Raw genomic sequence first — 13,512 nt, forward strand, 5'->3', positions numbered from 1 at the left:
TTTATTAGCACTTCAATGAGCAGTGAGTTCCTGGGGAGCAGCAGGTACTTTGAAAAATAAGAAAACCCACAGCAACACTTCAGAACTTTGAATCCTCAGAGCTATAGGGAAATTGCAAACCAGTCACTTCGCCATCGGAGTAAAATTAAAAGTCCAACTTCAGTGACAACAAAAACAACGCAAAGCCACGACGTGCAATAAACAGTGCAGGGAGCAGCAGGCTCTTTGAACAGGTTTTTTAATCTCCTCTCCCCTCTGCTCATAATATCGCCTTTATTATTTTCTGATGTGGAGCCTGATTCTCACGAGGGAAACAGATGCTGACAGCAGAGTAATGGAGCACCAGCAATTTTGGCCAGGCAGCCCTCGGGGATTAATGTGGCTGTAGAGAGGGAGAGGTATCAAGCAATAAAGCTGCCAGGTTGAGAGGGGTCCATCAGCAACGGATGCTCATGCCAGCACAGTCCCTTCCTAATGCCCTGTGAGGTCTGACACTGGGGCTGGAGGAAAGCTGCCCCAAGGACAGGCATGGATGGGGTTGATGAGATCCACATCCTCCAGCTCGGGTTTGCCTGTGGCTGAAGGCGACCCCGCAGCCCAGGTGTGCACACTGGGAGCTGACGCCAATCCAGATCTCTCATCCTGTCCATTCCTGCAGTAGAGCTCCCACTGCAAGGGAAAGCTCTCTTGGTGCCTACAGCCTGCCTGTGCCCTCCTGCCTGACAGCCGGACACGTGACTGTGGCTGGAGTGATGGATGGGGCTGGAGTTTCTCTTTAATAGGATCTCACAGTGGTTTCCGTAAGTTGATGGAGATTGCACAACACTACCAACTGCCATGACGGATATATTTTGCAACCAGGGGTTCTGTGCCACATCTGTAGGATGATATGCCAGGGCTTTCTGAGGAGGCCTGGGGAAGTCTGAACACAGGAAGAAAAAAAAAGAAAGAAAAAGGAAAGGAAAAGAAAAAAGTCAACAAACTTCTTTCCATAGCAGCTATTTTGGTGGGGCACCCTGGGGTGAGGGGAGCCAGCATCAGCCCAGCAGCTCTAGGCAGCTCTGCCCCAGCACGGCACCCAGCACAAATCCCCTCTCCCTGGGTGTGTGGCAATGCACTTTGTAATGCCTGGCTGGAGCTGCAGGGATGGTCTGAACTCTCCAAGATGTAGCTGGAAGACAGGGCTTGAGGTGGCACCAGGCTACCAGAGAAGACGTGCTGCTGGAGCACAGTGGAACTTGTAGGGGTGGCTGTGGGCTGTCCCACTTTATGGCCCTGGGAAATGCCATCCCTGTCACCCCCCAGCCTGGTGGCTCATGCCAGAGGGTGCAGCCTTCCATGTCCTGAGCCAACACCATATACTGTATATACCATATACCATATACAACACCTTCAGTATTTCTAAGTGGGAGAAAAAAAGAGTCCAGGATACATGGACTCCTTGTTTGGCAGATGTTGGTGAAGACATTCAAAGAGACACACAAGAACCTCATGTTTCCCAGACACCAGTTCCAGCAGCTCTGTGGTAGAAGCCTACAACTGTGACCTAAGGAAACACTGACTCTCAGCATCAATCCGTAAATTATTATCATATCTTTCAATCCTCAACAACCTTGAAATATACAACGGAGTCCTAAATGCAAACAAATCAGCACATCCCGAAGTAGTAGCCCCAAAATATTACCTCTGTAATATCTTTGGGCCCTGTCAAAAAGTGTCATGTTGACTCCATCAGATTAAGGAGGCCAAGAAAAAATTTCAGGATTGCTGAGTTCCTGGGCTTGCATGCAGCTATCAGATTCTAGTTTAGGAAGAAAGACGTTCTCTGACATGAAGGTCTCTGCAGACTAAACAAACCAGGCCATAGGAAAAGGAATCAGATGAGCCGGCACCTGTAAGATGCAAGCCACGGTTCTTGTCTATGATCCACATCCAAAGAGTCAGAAAGGGGCATTCTGCACAAATATTCCATCACATCAGTGCACAAAGACAAAACTGTGCCCTTCCAAGGCAGGCATCCATTACCAGCTCCAAATTCCCCTGGAGATTTTGCTGCAACACAGCTGCACCTTGCAGAGCAGGACACCGCTGATGTGGGATGCCATTCATCAGCAGGGAGGTGAGCATGCAGAAAGCAGCATGGAACCAAAGCTGCAGAGATGCTCAGGGCTTAAGTGACTGAAAATGAAAGCACTGGGACGTTTTTTCACCCCGCACTTGACAGTGGGGATGTGATAACATCAGAGATGCTGAGCAGAGAGCATCTCTTCTGGAAGATTGATTATGCCAGCAAGGAACCAAGCCAAAAACATCACATCAGCCTCTGTCCCCTTCTAGCTGAGCCCTGCAGCAAGCTGACTGCTGCAGGGCTAATGCCAGACCCAGCACTGTTTGTGCCATCCCACTGCACCATTCTGGGCTTCCCTGCTCCAGCCAAGGACTGGCCCAGCCAGGGAGCAGACAGCTCTTTGTCCCCAAATCCAATGGGTTGAAGACACTTCACATGCCAACTAGATCTCTTTAGTACTAAGGAAACCTTTTAAAAAACCCAGTGGGACATGACGCAATGGTAGATCTGCTAAAGACTCCTCTGCATCTCACCCACGTCCTCCATCTCTGCCAACACATCTGAGTCCAACCTGGGCCCAGACCTGTGAACAACTGCGGCCTGAGCATAACCAAGGAGCAGAGGTTATCATACAGAGGGGTCTCACTGCTATGAGATGGGGAAGATCTCACTGAATTGCCTCTCTCCACAAGGAGAAAATGTGCAAGGAGCCACTTCCCATGTTGGCACAAAGGAGAAGATGTACTGCAGTGCATTTTCCAGTGGCTAACCCAGCAACTGCCTAAACTCCTCCTGACAACTGCTCCTCTCCTTGCAGGTAACTGGAAGCAATTCCCTTTTTCAGATAGAGTCTGGACCCACAGATCACTCACACAAAGCAACGGGTCCATCTGCTGCCTTACTTCTGCCTCCTCCATTGCCTCCTGCCAATTTGCAGAATAACAGGGAAAGCCACAGTTTTTCAAATTCCAGACCTGCTTTTCCAAAAGAAAAAAAAAGGGGAATGGGAAAAAATAATAAAAGTATCCTTTTCAGAGCAAGGATGTGGTGAGGGCCAGATAGCTTCCCCTGACACACAAGCCAGGATATGGAGACACTGCCACTGCCTTTCTCAGGCGGAAAGGAGGGACTTTGCCATCTCCTCTGTTTAATGAGGAATTTGCTCAGCTTTAGCACTGCCACATCTCCTGGCCTCCTTCCCTGCTGCAGAAGAGACAGGCAGCATACCCCCTGCCTCAGTTTCCCCACCTGGAAATCAGTCCAGTGCTCATCAGCAGCAAAGTTGGGAGGTGAGGTTTAGTCTGTATCTGTAAAACCCTTGGAAGCATCACACCTTCCATCATCCATCATCATCTGAAAGGTGAATATGAAGCTCTTGCAGTGCAAAGAGCAGGTCCCAGGGATCTGCCCTTGTCTGCTCCCCTCCTCCAGCAGCACGCTCCTTCCCCTCGGCTCCTTCCTGCGCCAGCCAGAAACAGAGCCAAGATCATAATTCAGATGACAGAATTAAACCGATCCTGATTAGAAAAAGCCCTCACCCCAAAGAGAGCAAAACCTTGCTCCGAGCTGCCCTGTAATCCAATAGTCTCCCACGGCCGCCGTGGTGAACCCAAAACCTGCCTGCAGGCAAAGACACTTTGTCTTGAAATAAGGGAAGTCAAATGTGTCTTAATGGGAATTTTGACACGTTTTGCTTTGATTTCACTAATGTTACAGAAGTCGCTCTAGGAAATATTTCAGCCCCCCTGTAGGGGCCAGACCCTTTGGAGAGGGATCATGGGGCGAGGCGGCAGCACTCCATCTCCCCCACTCTTCCCTGGGTGCAAGGACTTCATTTCAGTAAAGGCAGCGAGGCACTGGCACAGGCTGCCTGGAGAAGTGGTGGATTCCTGGAGACACTCAAGGTCAGACTGGATGGCTCTGAGCACCTGATGGAGCTGTGGGCATCCCTGTTCATTGCAGTGCAGTGGGACCAGGTGGCCTTTAATAGTCCCTTCCAACTCAAACTATTCTATGATTCTAAGGTTCACTGGGGAGCCAAGTGCTTGATTTGCTCTATATTATATGCACTCCACTGATATTTCTGGTGCATTTGACTCCAAAGCACCGGGAGCAACACTGGAGCAGTAGGGAGACATCTCTCAAAACAAGGCACCTCCATTTTGGTAAAAACTCTCGGGCAGCACTTCTACCCCACTCATGGGAGCTCCTTCCCACACCTATGGGCACCGCATCCCTGACGAGTGCTCTGGGCCTGGGCTGCACCCCAGTGAGATTCATCACATCACTGCTGGTCCCAGGTGCTCAGTGGGGAAGCGACAGCATCTCAGAATCTAAGCAGGGTCATACTTACTTCATTGATGGAAAACCTCCAGGGGATACTGGTCACTGAATGCCTTGCTTTTCTTGGTTGGACTTGATGGCCTCAGAGGCCTTGTCCAACTTTAATGATTCTGTGATTCCTTGGCTTCCCAGCCACCCAACAGCTCACCCTGCCAGGCTTGCAGCACAGTTTTTGGCTGAGCCAAGGAGAGGTCACAGCCTGATTGTGGGAGGTGAGGCACTGGAACAGGTTGCCCAAGGAGGCTGTGGATGCCCCATCCCTGGAGGCATTCAAGGTCAGGCTGGATGTGGCTCTGGGCAGCCTGGGCTGCTGGTTGGCCACTCTGCACATAGCAGGGGGTTAAAACTAGATGATCACTGTGATCTCTTTCAACCCAGGCCATTCTATGATAACAGGAACTAGTGGATGTTATAGGTGATGCCCCGATGCAGCTGATGGGCAGATACAAAACAGTGTCAACACAGAAAGAGATGGCACATGAATGGGTGAGACTAATGGTGAACATGCTGACATAGGCAGCTCAAATTAAACTAAATCCCTGCTCTCCTCCAGCATCTGCCACTCCTCAAGGCAGAGCCTTGCAGGGACTGCATCTCCATCCTGCCCAGCCCATACTTGTGAGTTATTTTTTGTTGTTTTAACGCCATGCTGCAATTCTAACCCAGAGCTTTGGATTGTCAAAGAGTTTTTCTTTTCTTTCCTTTAGGAAAAAAAAAAAAATAAAAAATACAGCTGAACTAATTTGATGAAAGGGGAAAATAAAACATATGCCAGACTAAACACATGCAGTTCCTACCTACAGCCAGGGCCTGGCTTCTCCCAGGCCAAAGTCAACACACGTCAATTTTGAACATGACAGGGCTTTAAAAGGGAGGTTTGAGCCCTGGATGAGAGGCGGCTGGAAAACATTAATAATGGGCTCTGTCAATTAAAAGCAAGCATGACGAGCCACCAAGACAAGGGCTGGGGTGTACCCCTTCCTCCCCACTTCTCTTCCCCTCTTAATTTGATGAAAAATAGTGATTCATGGAGAAATCCATCCCTTCATCCAAGAAAACGTGGCCATAGTAACAAATGAAGGGGCTTTATTTAGGAGCCCGGCAGGCAAGGCTCAGGATTCAGCCTTAAGGAAAGGCTTGCCTGTGGGGATGCTCCTGTTTCACCTGCAGTGAAGGCAGGGCACACAGCCATCACACTGGGCTAGCACCTCGATGTGCCTGGGGCATAGAAGTGACTGGTTTGGATTCCAGAGAAAGAAAAAGATATAAAAATAGCAACCCTGCTTTTATCAGCCCCATAGGAAGCACTGCTATGGCTTCTGTGGGCTGGGCAGGTTTCTGCCCAGTACCACCCAGTCATCTCCAAAAACAGAGCTGGGAAAAACAAGGGAAGGGGCTTCTGGCATGCGTTCCTCTCGCCGTTCTCCAAATATCCTGTGCAGCTTCGCACTCTGTCCCCATCCTCCCGGCACTGCAGCCCCATGCTATCACCCAGCAGCATCACACAGCACAGGCAAAAAAAATTGAAGGAGAGCCCTTTCGGCTCAAGTTCACGCCCCGCGTCAAGATAGGTTCGCCTTCCCCTCCTCAGATAAAGGATACAGTTGTTAAACTGATGCCACGTTTGATCGCAGCCAAAAAGCCAAGAGGGCTTCAAACGTTCATTTATCTCAAGCTGTAAGCAAGGCTTATTGCTGCTAATCAGATAATTACTCTGCTTCTCCCCCAATCGCAGGGAGCACCACGCAGTGTGAAGGTTTCCTCCCTGCACCGGACCCTGCTCTGAGCAGGGAGCAGAGATCTGAGCGCCGCCGAGAGCACTGGGATGGGTGGGATCCCAGCAGCTCCAGGCACCAGCTCGAGATGAGCATCTTTGATCTGAGCCCATCAGGGCTGTAGGCACTGCTATAAGACCGTATGAACGTACGAATCCATGAGGGATCAGCGGGGCTTAAATCCTTCTCCAACTCCACAAGATCTTTTCAGGCACAGTGACAGCAGCGGAGATAAATCACGCATCTCCAGCGCGGCACAAAGCGGGCAATTAGCAGACAAAGCTGCCCACCAGAGCCCGATGGAGCAGAACAAGGAGATTTTCTTCCCAGAGACGTCTGCTGGAAGCTGTCTGAAGCATTTCCATTCCCTTTGGCTTTTAATCGCGAGGTCAGCTCCTTTCTTCCTACCCCGACGTCCTCCATCCGGGCCTCTTTCTGGGAACTCGCAGCAATGCACCAGATGTCGCAGAGACAAAATAACAGCCCAGGGCCAACCTGGGGCATTTCACCCTCCCCTGAATCCCATACCACTCTGAACCACATTTGTGGGGCTGAGGGAGCAAACGCCCATTAAGGCCATCCTTGAGCAGCCAGGACTGGGGGCAGAGCCTTCCTCCCTGGTACAAGCAGAATCCCAAGGGAAACAAAAGCACTGCCCTGAGGAATGGGTGTGCTACAGGACAGAGGGTGCAGCTCCTCTGATACTTCTAGAGGGTTTTTCATGGTTGCAGACCCCAAACAGCACATCTGCTGCTGCCAGGATGAGAAGGATGCAGGAGGGAAGGAGAGAAACCACAAGGCTTAAAAAAAGAAAACCACCTACGTTTGGGGACGCTCTGTGCTCCTCTTCAGACTCGCAGCTCAGGGTGTGCTTTTGGCCCTCTGCCCTCTCCTATAAACCCCGCTACCAGAAACACAAACTCCAAAGGCAAAGCAAGTAATCCAGGACCCAAAGCTTAAAAGCACAAAACTACACATTGACCCTAAAACCACCACACAACCACTCTCTGCTCCCTTCTTACAGGGTCAGAACCTGAAAGCAAGCAGGCAGAGCCACAGGTGTGGGCTTTTATGGGTGCACAGGTGGAGGAACATGGTGGACCGTGAGCAGGTGCTCACACACACATACATTTCCTTCTTGGATTTTCAAGAGTGACCTTGGGTAAAAGGAGAGAAAGAAAAAAAAAACCAACAAAGCAAGAGCCGTAGCTTGTCATCGTAGCGCTGATGACAGCCAACCTCTCCACTCGTGCTTTAACGCGTGTTTTTTCGAACAGCCCGGATTTCTGCCCGATCCCTCGGCGATGCTCGGTTTGGTGCCCGGCTCGGCCAGAAGGTGACGCCGTCCGCCCGCAGATCGCTGCCGGCCCCAATTAGCGCCGTATCGCCGCAATGCTGATAGAGATAAATGGGGAAGGCGCTATCTGCGCAACAATAGTGCGTGGGGTTTTTTTTTTCTTTTTTCTTTCTTTTTTTTTTTTTTTTTAAGGGGGAAAAAAAAAAAACTTTAGGGAGAAAGAAAAAAAAAAAAACAATTCAACTTTTCATCAGCCGCTAATCGTGATTTTTTTTTTATTGCTTTGCTTAGCATTTTCTCAGGGAATAAAACCTCAGAGGAGCCCCGTCTTTTGTGGGAAATGAAAGGGCATATAAAAAAATGAATGTACATGGATTCTAAATATTTCAGGTTGTATGACTTTGTGTTTGACCTTAGCAGAAGATGAACTAATCCTGCAATATAATAGACTTTCATAGAGATATGGAAAATGGCTGCTTTTTTATCTCGGTTGCCATGGGAACCATCAGAGAGAAGGCCTAGCTGAGATGCAATAGAAGGTTATTAAATGTGTGCTTGTGTATATTGGAAAAATACAGCTTTTTGTCATCTCGTGTCACTCATAGGTCTTTAATACGTAATGTTTAGGTTATTAATAAACTAACACAGGTCCATTTTTTATAGGGAACAACTGCGGATACAACTATAAAAAAAATTAGTACAAGTTGAACGCTTGCAAAACTCCTGTGCATGGGCAGGGCTGCTGCACCCGCAACTTCCCACGAAGTTTCTCTCCTTTTCCCCGGAGGAGGGGACGGCTCCCGCTGCAGGGGACGGGCGAAGGGAACCGGGGCACTGCGGACACCGTGCGCTTAATGGGGCGGTGCTGGGGACATCAGGAGTGCAGTGCGAAATGCAGTCTGGTTCGGTGTCGGAGAGCGAGGTCAGAGGCTGCCGGGAATAGAAGGGGGTGCTGAGAGCTGCTCGACGCTGTGGAATCACCAGCCAGGGCTGAGAGGTGTTCGATGTTAGGCTGGTTGTGGCCAAAATAAAAATAAGTTAATAATAAAAAGAAGAGAAGGGGAAAAAAAAAAGTTGAAAAGAAGGAGAAAAAATGTGAAAAGGAAGGGAAAGAAGAAGAAAGAGGGAAAAGGAAAAAAAAAAAGAAAGGAAGGAGGGAAGGAAAGGAAGAAAGGAAAGAGCCTGGTGTTTCTCTGAGCGGGCAGACTTCAGGCTAACTCCAGGCGGGAGGAATTCCCCTCCTATGGGGTTTTGCTGCCCCGGGTGTCCCGGCCCTTCCGCGGGATGAGGGTCTCGCTCAGCTCCGAGCCCGGAGGTGCCGAAACCCCCGCTTTGGGCTCCTGCCGGCTGCCCCACAGCACAGAGCGGCGGATGCGGGCGGCGATGCGCGGGGCGAGGCGGGCACCTCGCGTCCCCCCCGCAGGTCCCAGCGGGGCCGAATCCGCCTCGCGCCCTGCTTCGCTCTCCCACCCCGCTCCCCGCGCCGGGGAAGGGCAGGGGACGCTCCTGACAGCCCCTGGTGTCCCGGCCCGGAGGGGCACCCCGCGTGCACGGCAGCCCGGCGTCCATGCATACTAAGTACAGCAAGGAATACATAGATTTTGCCTATCTGCCGATCAAACGCGGAGATCTGCTCTGGTAAATGATGCATTAGATGCGGTGGCTGTATTTGTTGTGTGAGTTTTGAAAGGGTTCCGATAATCTGGAAGCGAGAGATAAGGAACACCATTTATTCAGCAGCACTTTGGAACCAATTTTCAACCCTGTTCAACCCCATTCTCCAGCAGCCTCCAGGAGCCCAGGAGATAAGGATTGGGCTATTCATTATCTTCACAAGGAACAAAGATTAGCTAGCAGAGATGAAAAATTACCCCTGGATAGTAATAATAAGGAAGCGAACCTGGAGAGTTGCTGAGCCTATATTCTCCCCACTGCTGCTGCTGCTTCTTCTCTTTAAAATTCTCTCCCTCTCTTTTTTTTTTTTTTTTTTTTGAATCAATATTGAAAAGGTTGGTTCTTTTTTTTATTATTATTATTATTCTTTTTTCCCCCTCTTTTCTTATTTTATTTTTAAGAAAGAAAGAAAAAAATGAATAAAAAAAAAAGCCTTCCCCGCTGTCTATCATATTTCTCCATATGAAGAATATGGTTGTTACCGTGGAAGAGAGCTGAGCACGGTCTCTCCTTCCTCCCAGACTTTCAGATGACATCTTTAGTACAGAAGGCAAACAGCAGAGGAAAGCGTCCTTCTCTTCCAAGGAGAATCTGGGGGGGACACCGCGTCCCCCCTCAAAGTCCCCCCAGTGCTTCTGGTGGCACTCGGAGGCGGCCCTGACCCCGCACACAGCCCGGCGTATCCCGACAGAGCACCGCGGATCGCCCCGGGAGCGCAGCGGTTTCTCCGCGGCTCTCGGCCCCCCCGGCCCCCGTTTCGGACACCCCCGTGTGCCCCCGCCCGAGGTTGTTCTGCACGCTCCCAAAGCCGCTTTTCGTGTGGTTTTTACTCCAGGGCGACGCTCCCCCGTTCCGGAGTCGTTCCGTGCCGGGGCGATCCAGGGATGCGGTGCCGTCTCCCTCGTCCTGGGCACAAGGGAAAAAGAGGGGGATATGTATATATGTATATATTTTAATACCGCATTTTTTCTTTTTTTTTTTTTTTCTCTTTCTCCTGCATAAATCTGAGAACGTATCTTCTCTCAGAGGATGAAGGGTAATACAGGAGGAGTAATTAAAACACTTACTTTAGAAATGGGCTGCGTGGAGCTGATAAGAATTATCTCCCGCATATCAAGGACCCTTTTTCCCCCGAACCATATCACAAAGACAGACAGAAAATGCCAGCAGAATAGGATTCCCCCCTCCCTTTCCCTGCTCACATTTTTACCTCCATTATGATGATAATTCCGCTCCCGCGAAACTTTTCTCCTTCCCTTCCCGAACCGTATTTCGTTCCCCCGCTCCCACAGGGCCCCCACCGGACGCTCCGGCCTTTGTCTTCCCATTAGGACGCTTCGCCCGCAGCAGCTCCGGGGGGCTCCCCGACCCTCCATCGGAAAATCCCCCCGCGCCCCGCGGCGATCCGGCGCTGCGCCCACCGCCGCTCCTGGCGCTGCCCCCCCGGCCAACCCCGGCGCCCGCCGACCCCATGCAGCCTCCGGGGTTCGACGAGGGGACCCCAGCCCCGCATACAGGCACGCAGCGGGGGCAAAAGGCATGGCAGGTGAGCAGTGCCAAGCCGGGGGCTGAGGCGCGGCGACATTTCCCAAACCATTCGTTCGGGCTGAATCGCCCAGTGCCACGAAATTCGTATTTCACCGTTTCTTTTCTAGCTATGACAACGACTAGTTGAGGCTTGTTACCTCTCCCAGCTCCTCTGCCGGCTCTCTTAGTTGCAGGTGCACAGCCTGAAAGACTGAGTTTGGGAAGGGAGACTGGGGAGAAGAGACACGAGGTTAGTGAAAAAAAACAGGCTGGTCAACGCAAAAAATTAAAATAAAATTTTAAAAAAGTCAGTCCAGCACCAAAGAGTGGAAGAAAAATCAATAGGAATATTTAATATCCATAATTGACACCACAAAGCGCTCCCCCAGCCCACCCCACCTTCCTCGGGGTCCGGTGGCAGAGGAGCGGCGCGGAGCTGCGGGCAGAGGAGCCCCGTTCCCAGCGCCGGGGATGCGAGCGTGTGTTGTGTTGGTATAATATCAATTCATTTAAAATATGAAAGTCAAGTCGCGTAGACTGTGACAGCAACCGTAACAAAAGGTGCAAGCAACAGACAATGTGATGTGCTTGTACAGATATTGTAATGATGCAAATGAAGTGGAGGGGACGAGCTGCCTTATTATGTACATAAATACACAGTGGCTCGCCGTGCCATCCTTGAATGCAGGAGAGTGAGAGAGAGAAGGGGAGGGAAAGAAGGGAGAGAGGAAAAGAGAGGGAGGGAGGGAGGGAGGAAGGGAAGGGGGGAAGGAGGGAGGCAAAAAAAAAAAAAAAAGGGCTCAGCTCGAGAAGTGCCGCCAGTTCGAAGCAGAGCGCTCCTCGGGCAGCCCCTCCGCCGGCTGCGCGCACCCACGGGCGGGGGAGGACCGGCGGCCGGAGCCCCCTCCCCAGCCCGAAGGGGAGAGCGGGCGCTCCGCAGGCAGCGGGCGGCGATCCGCGGCGGGAGGCAGGCAAGGTAAGGGCGTGCGGCTCCGCAGCGATCCGCGTCCCTCCGCCCGGGGCGGTTTTCCCCGGGGAACAGAGCGGGGCGGTTTGGTAAAGAACGAAAAAATCCCCGCGTCCCTCCCCGGCCTCCTCCTCCCGCAGCCCCGGCTGGAGGCACCGCAGAGCCGCGGGGCTGTGCTGCTCTGCCCGGCGGTGCCCTGCGGGGAGCGGGGCCGCCCTCGTTCGCTTTTCTTTTCCCTTTTTTTTTTTTTTTCTTTTTTTTTTTTTTTTTTTTTTTTTTTCTTTCCTCTCCTCGGCACCCTGCGGGGAGCGGGGCCGCCCTCGTTCGCTTTTCTTTTCCCTTTTTCTCCCCCCCCCCCCCTCCCAACCCGCCCCAGCTTTCCTTATTATCACCGCGCTAATTATTTAAATCTCCATCTTTCAAAGTTTGCATTTCACCCAGGGCAGCCACTTTCCCGGAGCAAAGGGTGTGTGTGTGTGTGTGTGTGTGTGTGTGTGTGTGTGTGTGTGTGCGTGCGGAACCCCTCGCCCCCTCCCCGCATCCTATATCTCCCCGCTCCCATTGTTGGCAGATTTGGACAGCAAACACAAAGATGCGGGGTTTGTTCTGCCCGGAGAGAGCACCTGCCCGCCGGGAGCCGCCCGGCCCAGTCCCGTGCGGCAGCTTTATGGGGCTTTGCATGATTTAGAATTACCCCAGCACGGCCCGCTCCTCTCTGCTGCTCTACCACCGCTCTCTCTCTCTCTTTTTTTTTTTTTTTTTTGGTGCATGTGCAAAGTCCCCCTCTTTATCCGCCTTTTGCTTTGGGGTGCCGAGGCTGGAAGGCAATAGGGGAAAAAAAAAAAAAAGAAAAAGATATAGCCAACAGGAGCGTGGATTTGACGCGATTTCAATAAGAAAAGCGATTTCCATCAGGGAGGTGCGGGGTTCTCTGTCCGGGGATCGTTCTCCCCGAGAGCATCTTTATGAATTAAAAGCAATTAAAAAAAAAAAAAAAAGAAAGAAAGAAAGAAAGGAAAAAAAAAAATGGAAGAAAAAAACTGTCGGAAGTGTCAGCCCGGTTCGGCCGCTCCGCGGGCGGTGCCGGACCCGCTGCGCTGCGGGGAAAGCAGGGCGACCTGCGGGGCACCTCCTGCGGCGGCTGAGGCCGAAATCACCTTAAAAAGGAAAAAAAAAAAAAGGGAAAAATTAAAAAAAAAAAAGAAAGAAAGAAAAAAAAATCCAGCTGGCTCCTGAGAACGAAATCTTTCGAGGCAGCGGCTGAATTTTTTTGGTATACCTTTCTCCGGATGAACGTATCCGTGTGAAGCCCCCCGCACGCGTTCTGCTTTGGGAACGTGCACAAAAGGCGGTGCCGGGGGGAGGGCAGTGGGGTTTGTGCTCTTTATCCGTGGGCAAAGTGCGGGCAGAGAGGAGGTGAAGTTGTGCGCGGCGGTGGAGGGGCACGGGGGGACCCGAGGTTCCCACGCTGGAGGACAAACCTTGGTGGGGTTGGCGGGGGAGGTGAGAGGGACAGCAAGGCGGCTTCTGCGAGATTAAGGGGGGAAAAAAGGGGGGGAGAAAAAAGCAAAAGAGGTTATTTCGTGGTTTATTCCCCGAGCCGTGTTTGTTTTTTGTTTTTTTTTGTGTTTTTTGTTGTTGTTGTTGTTGTTTTTTTAATGCTGCCTAAATCGTGTCTTGTGGTTAAGAGGTAACTGTGTCATTTTATAACCCTATTAGCAGCCATTAATATGTGCTGGTAATGCACACGGGACGGGGGTGAAGGGGGGTGAGGGGGGGGGGGGCACAGAGATAAAAAAGAAAAGCAGAGGGGAAAAAAATACCGAAAAATTAAAAAAGCAAGAAAGAAAAAAAAAAAGAG

This window comes from Tympanuchus pallidicinctus, unplaced genomic scaffold, assembly GCF_026119805.1.
Source record: "Tympanuchus pallidicinctus isolate F22 unplaced genomic scaffold, pur_lepc_1.0 scaffold17, whole genome shotgun sequence".
Taxonomy (NCBI): domain Eukaryota; kingdom Metazoa; phylum Chordata; class Aves; order Galliformes; family Phasianidae; genus Tympanuchus; species Tympanuchus pallidicinctus.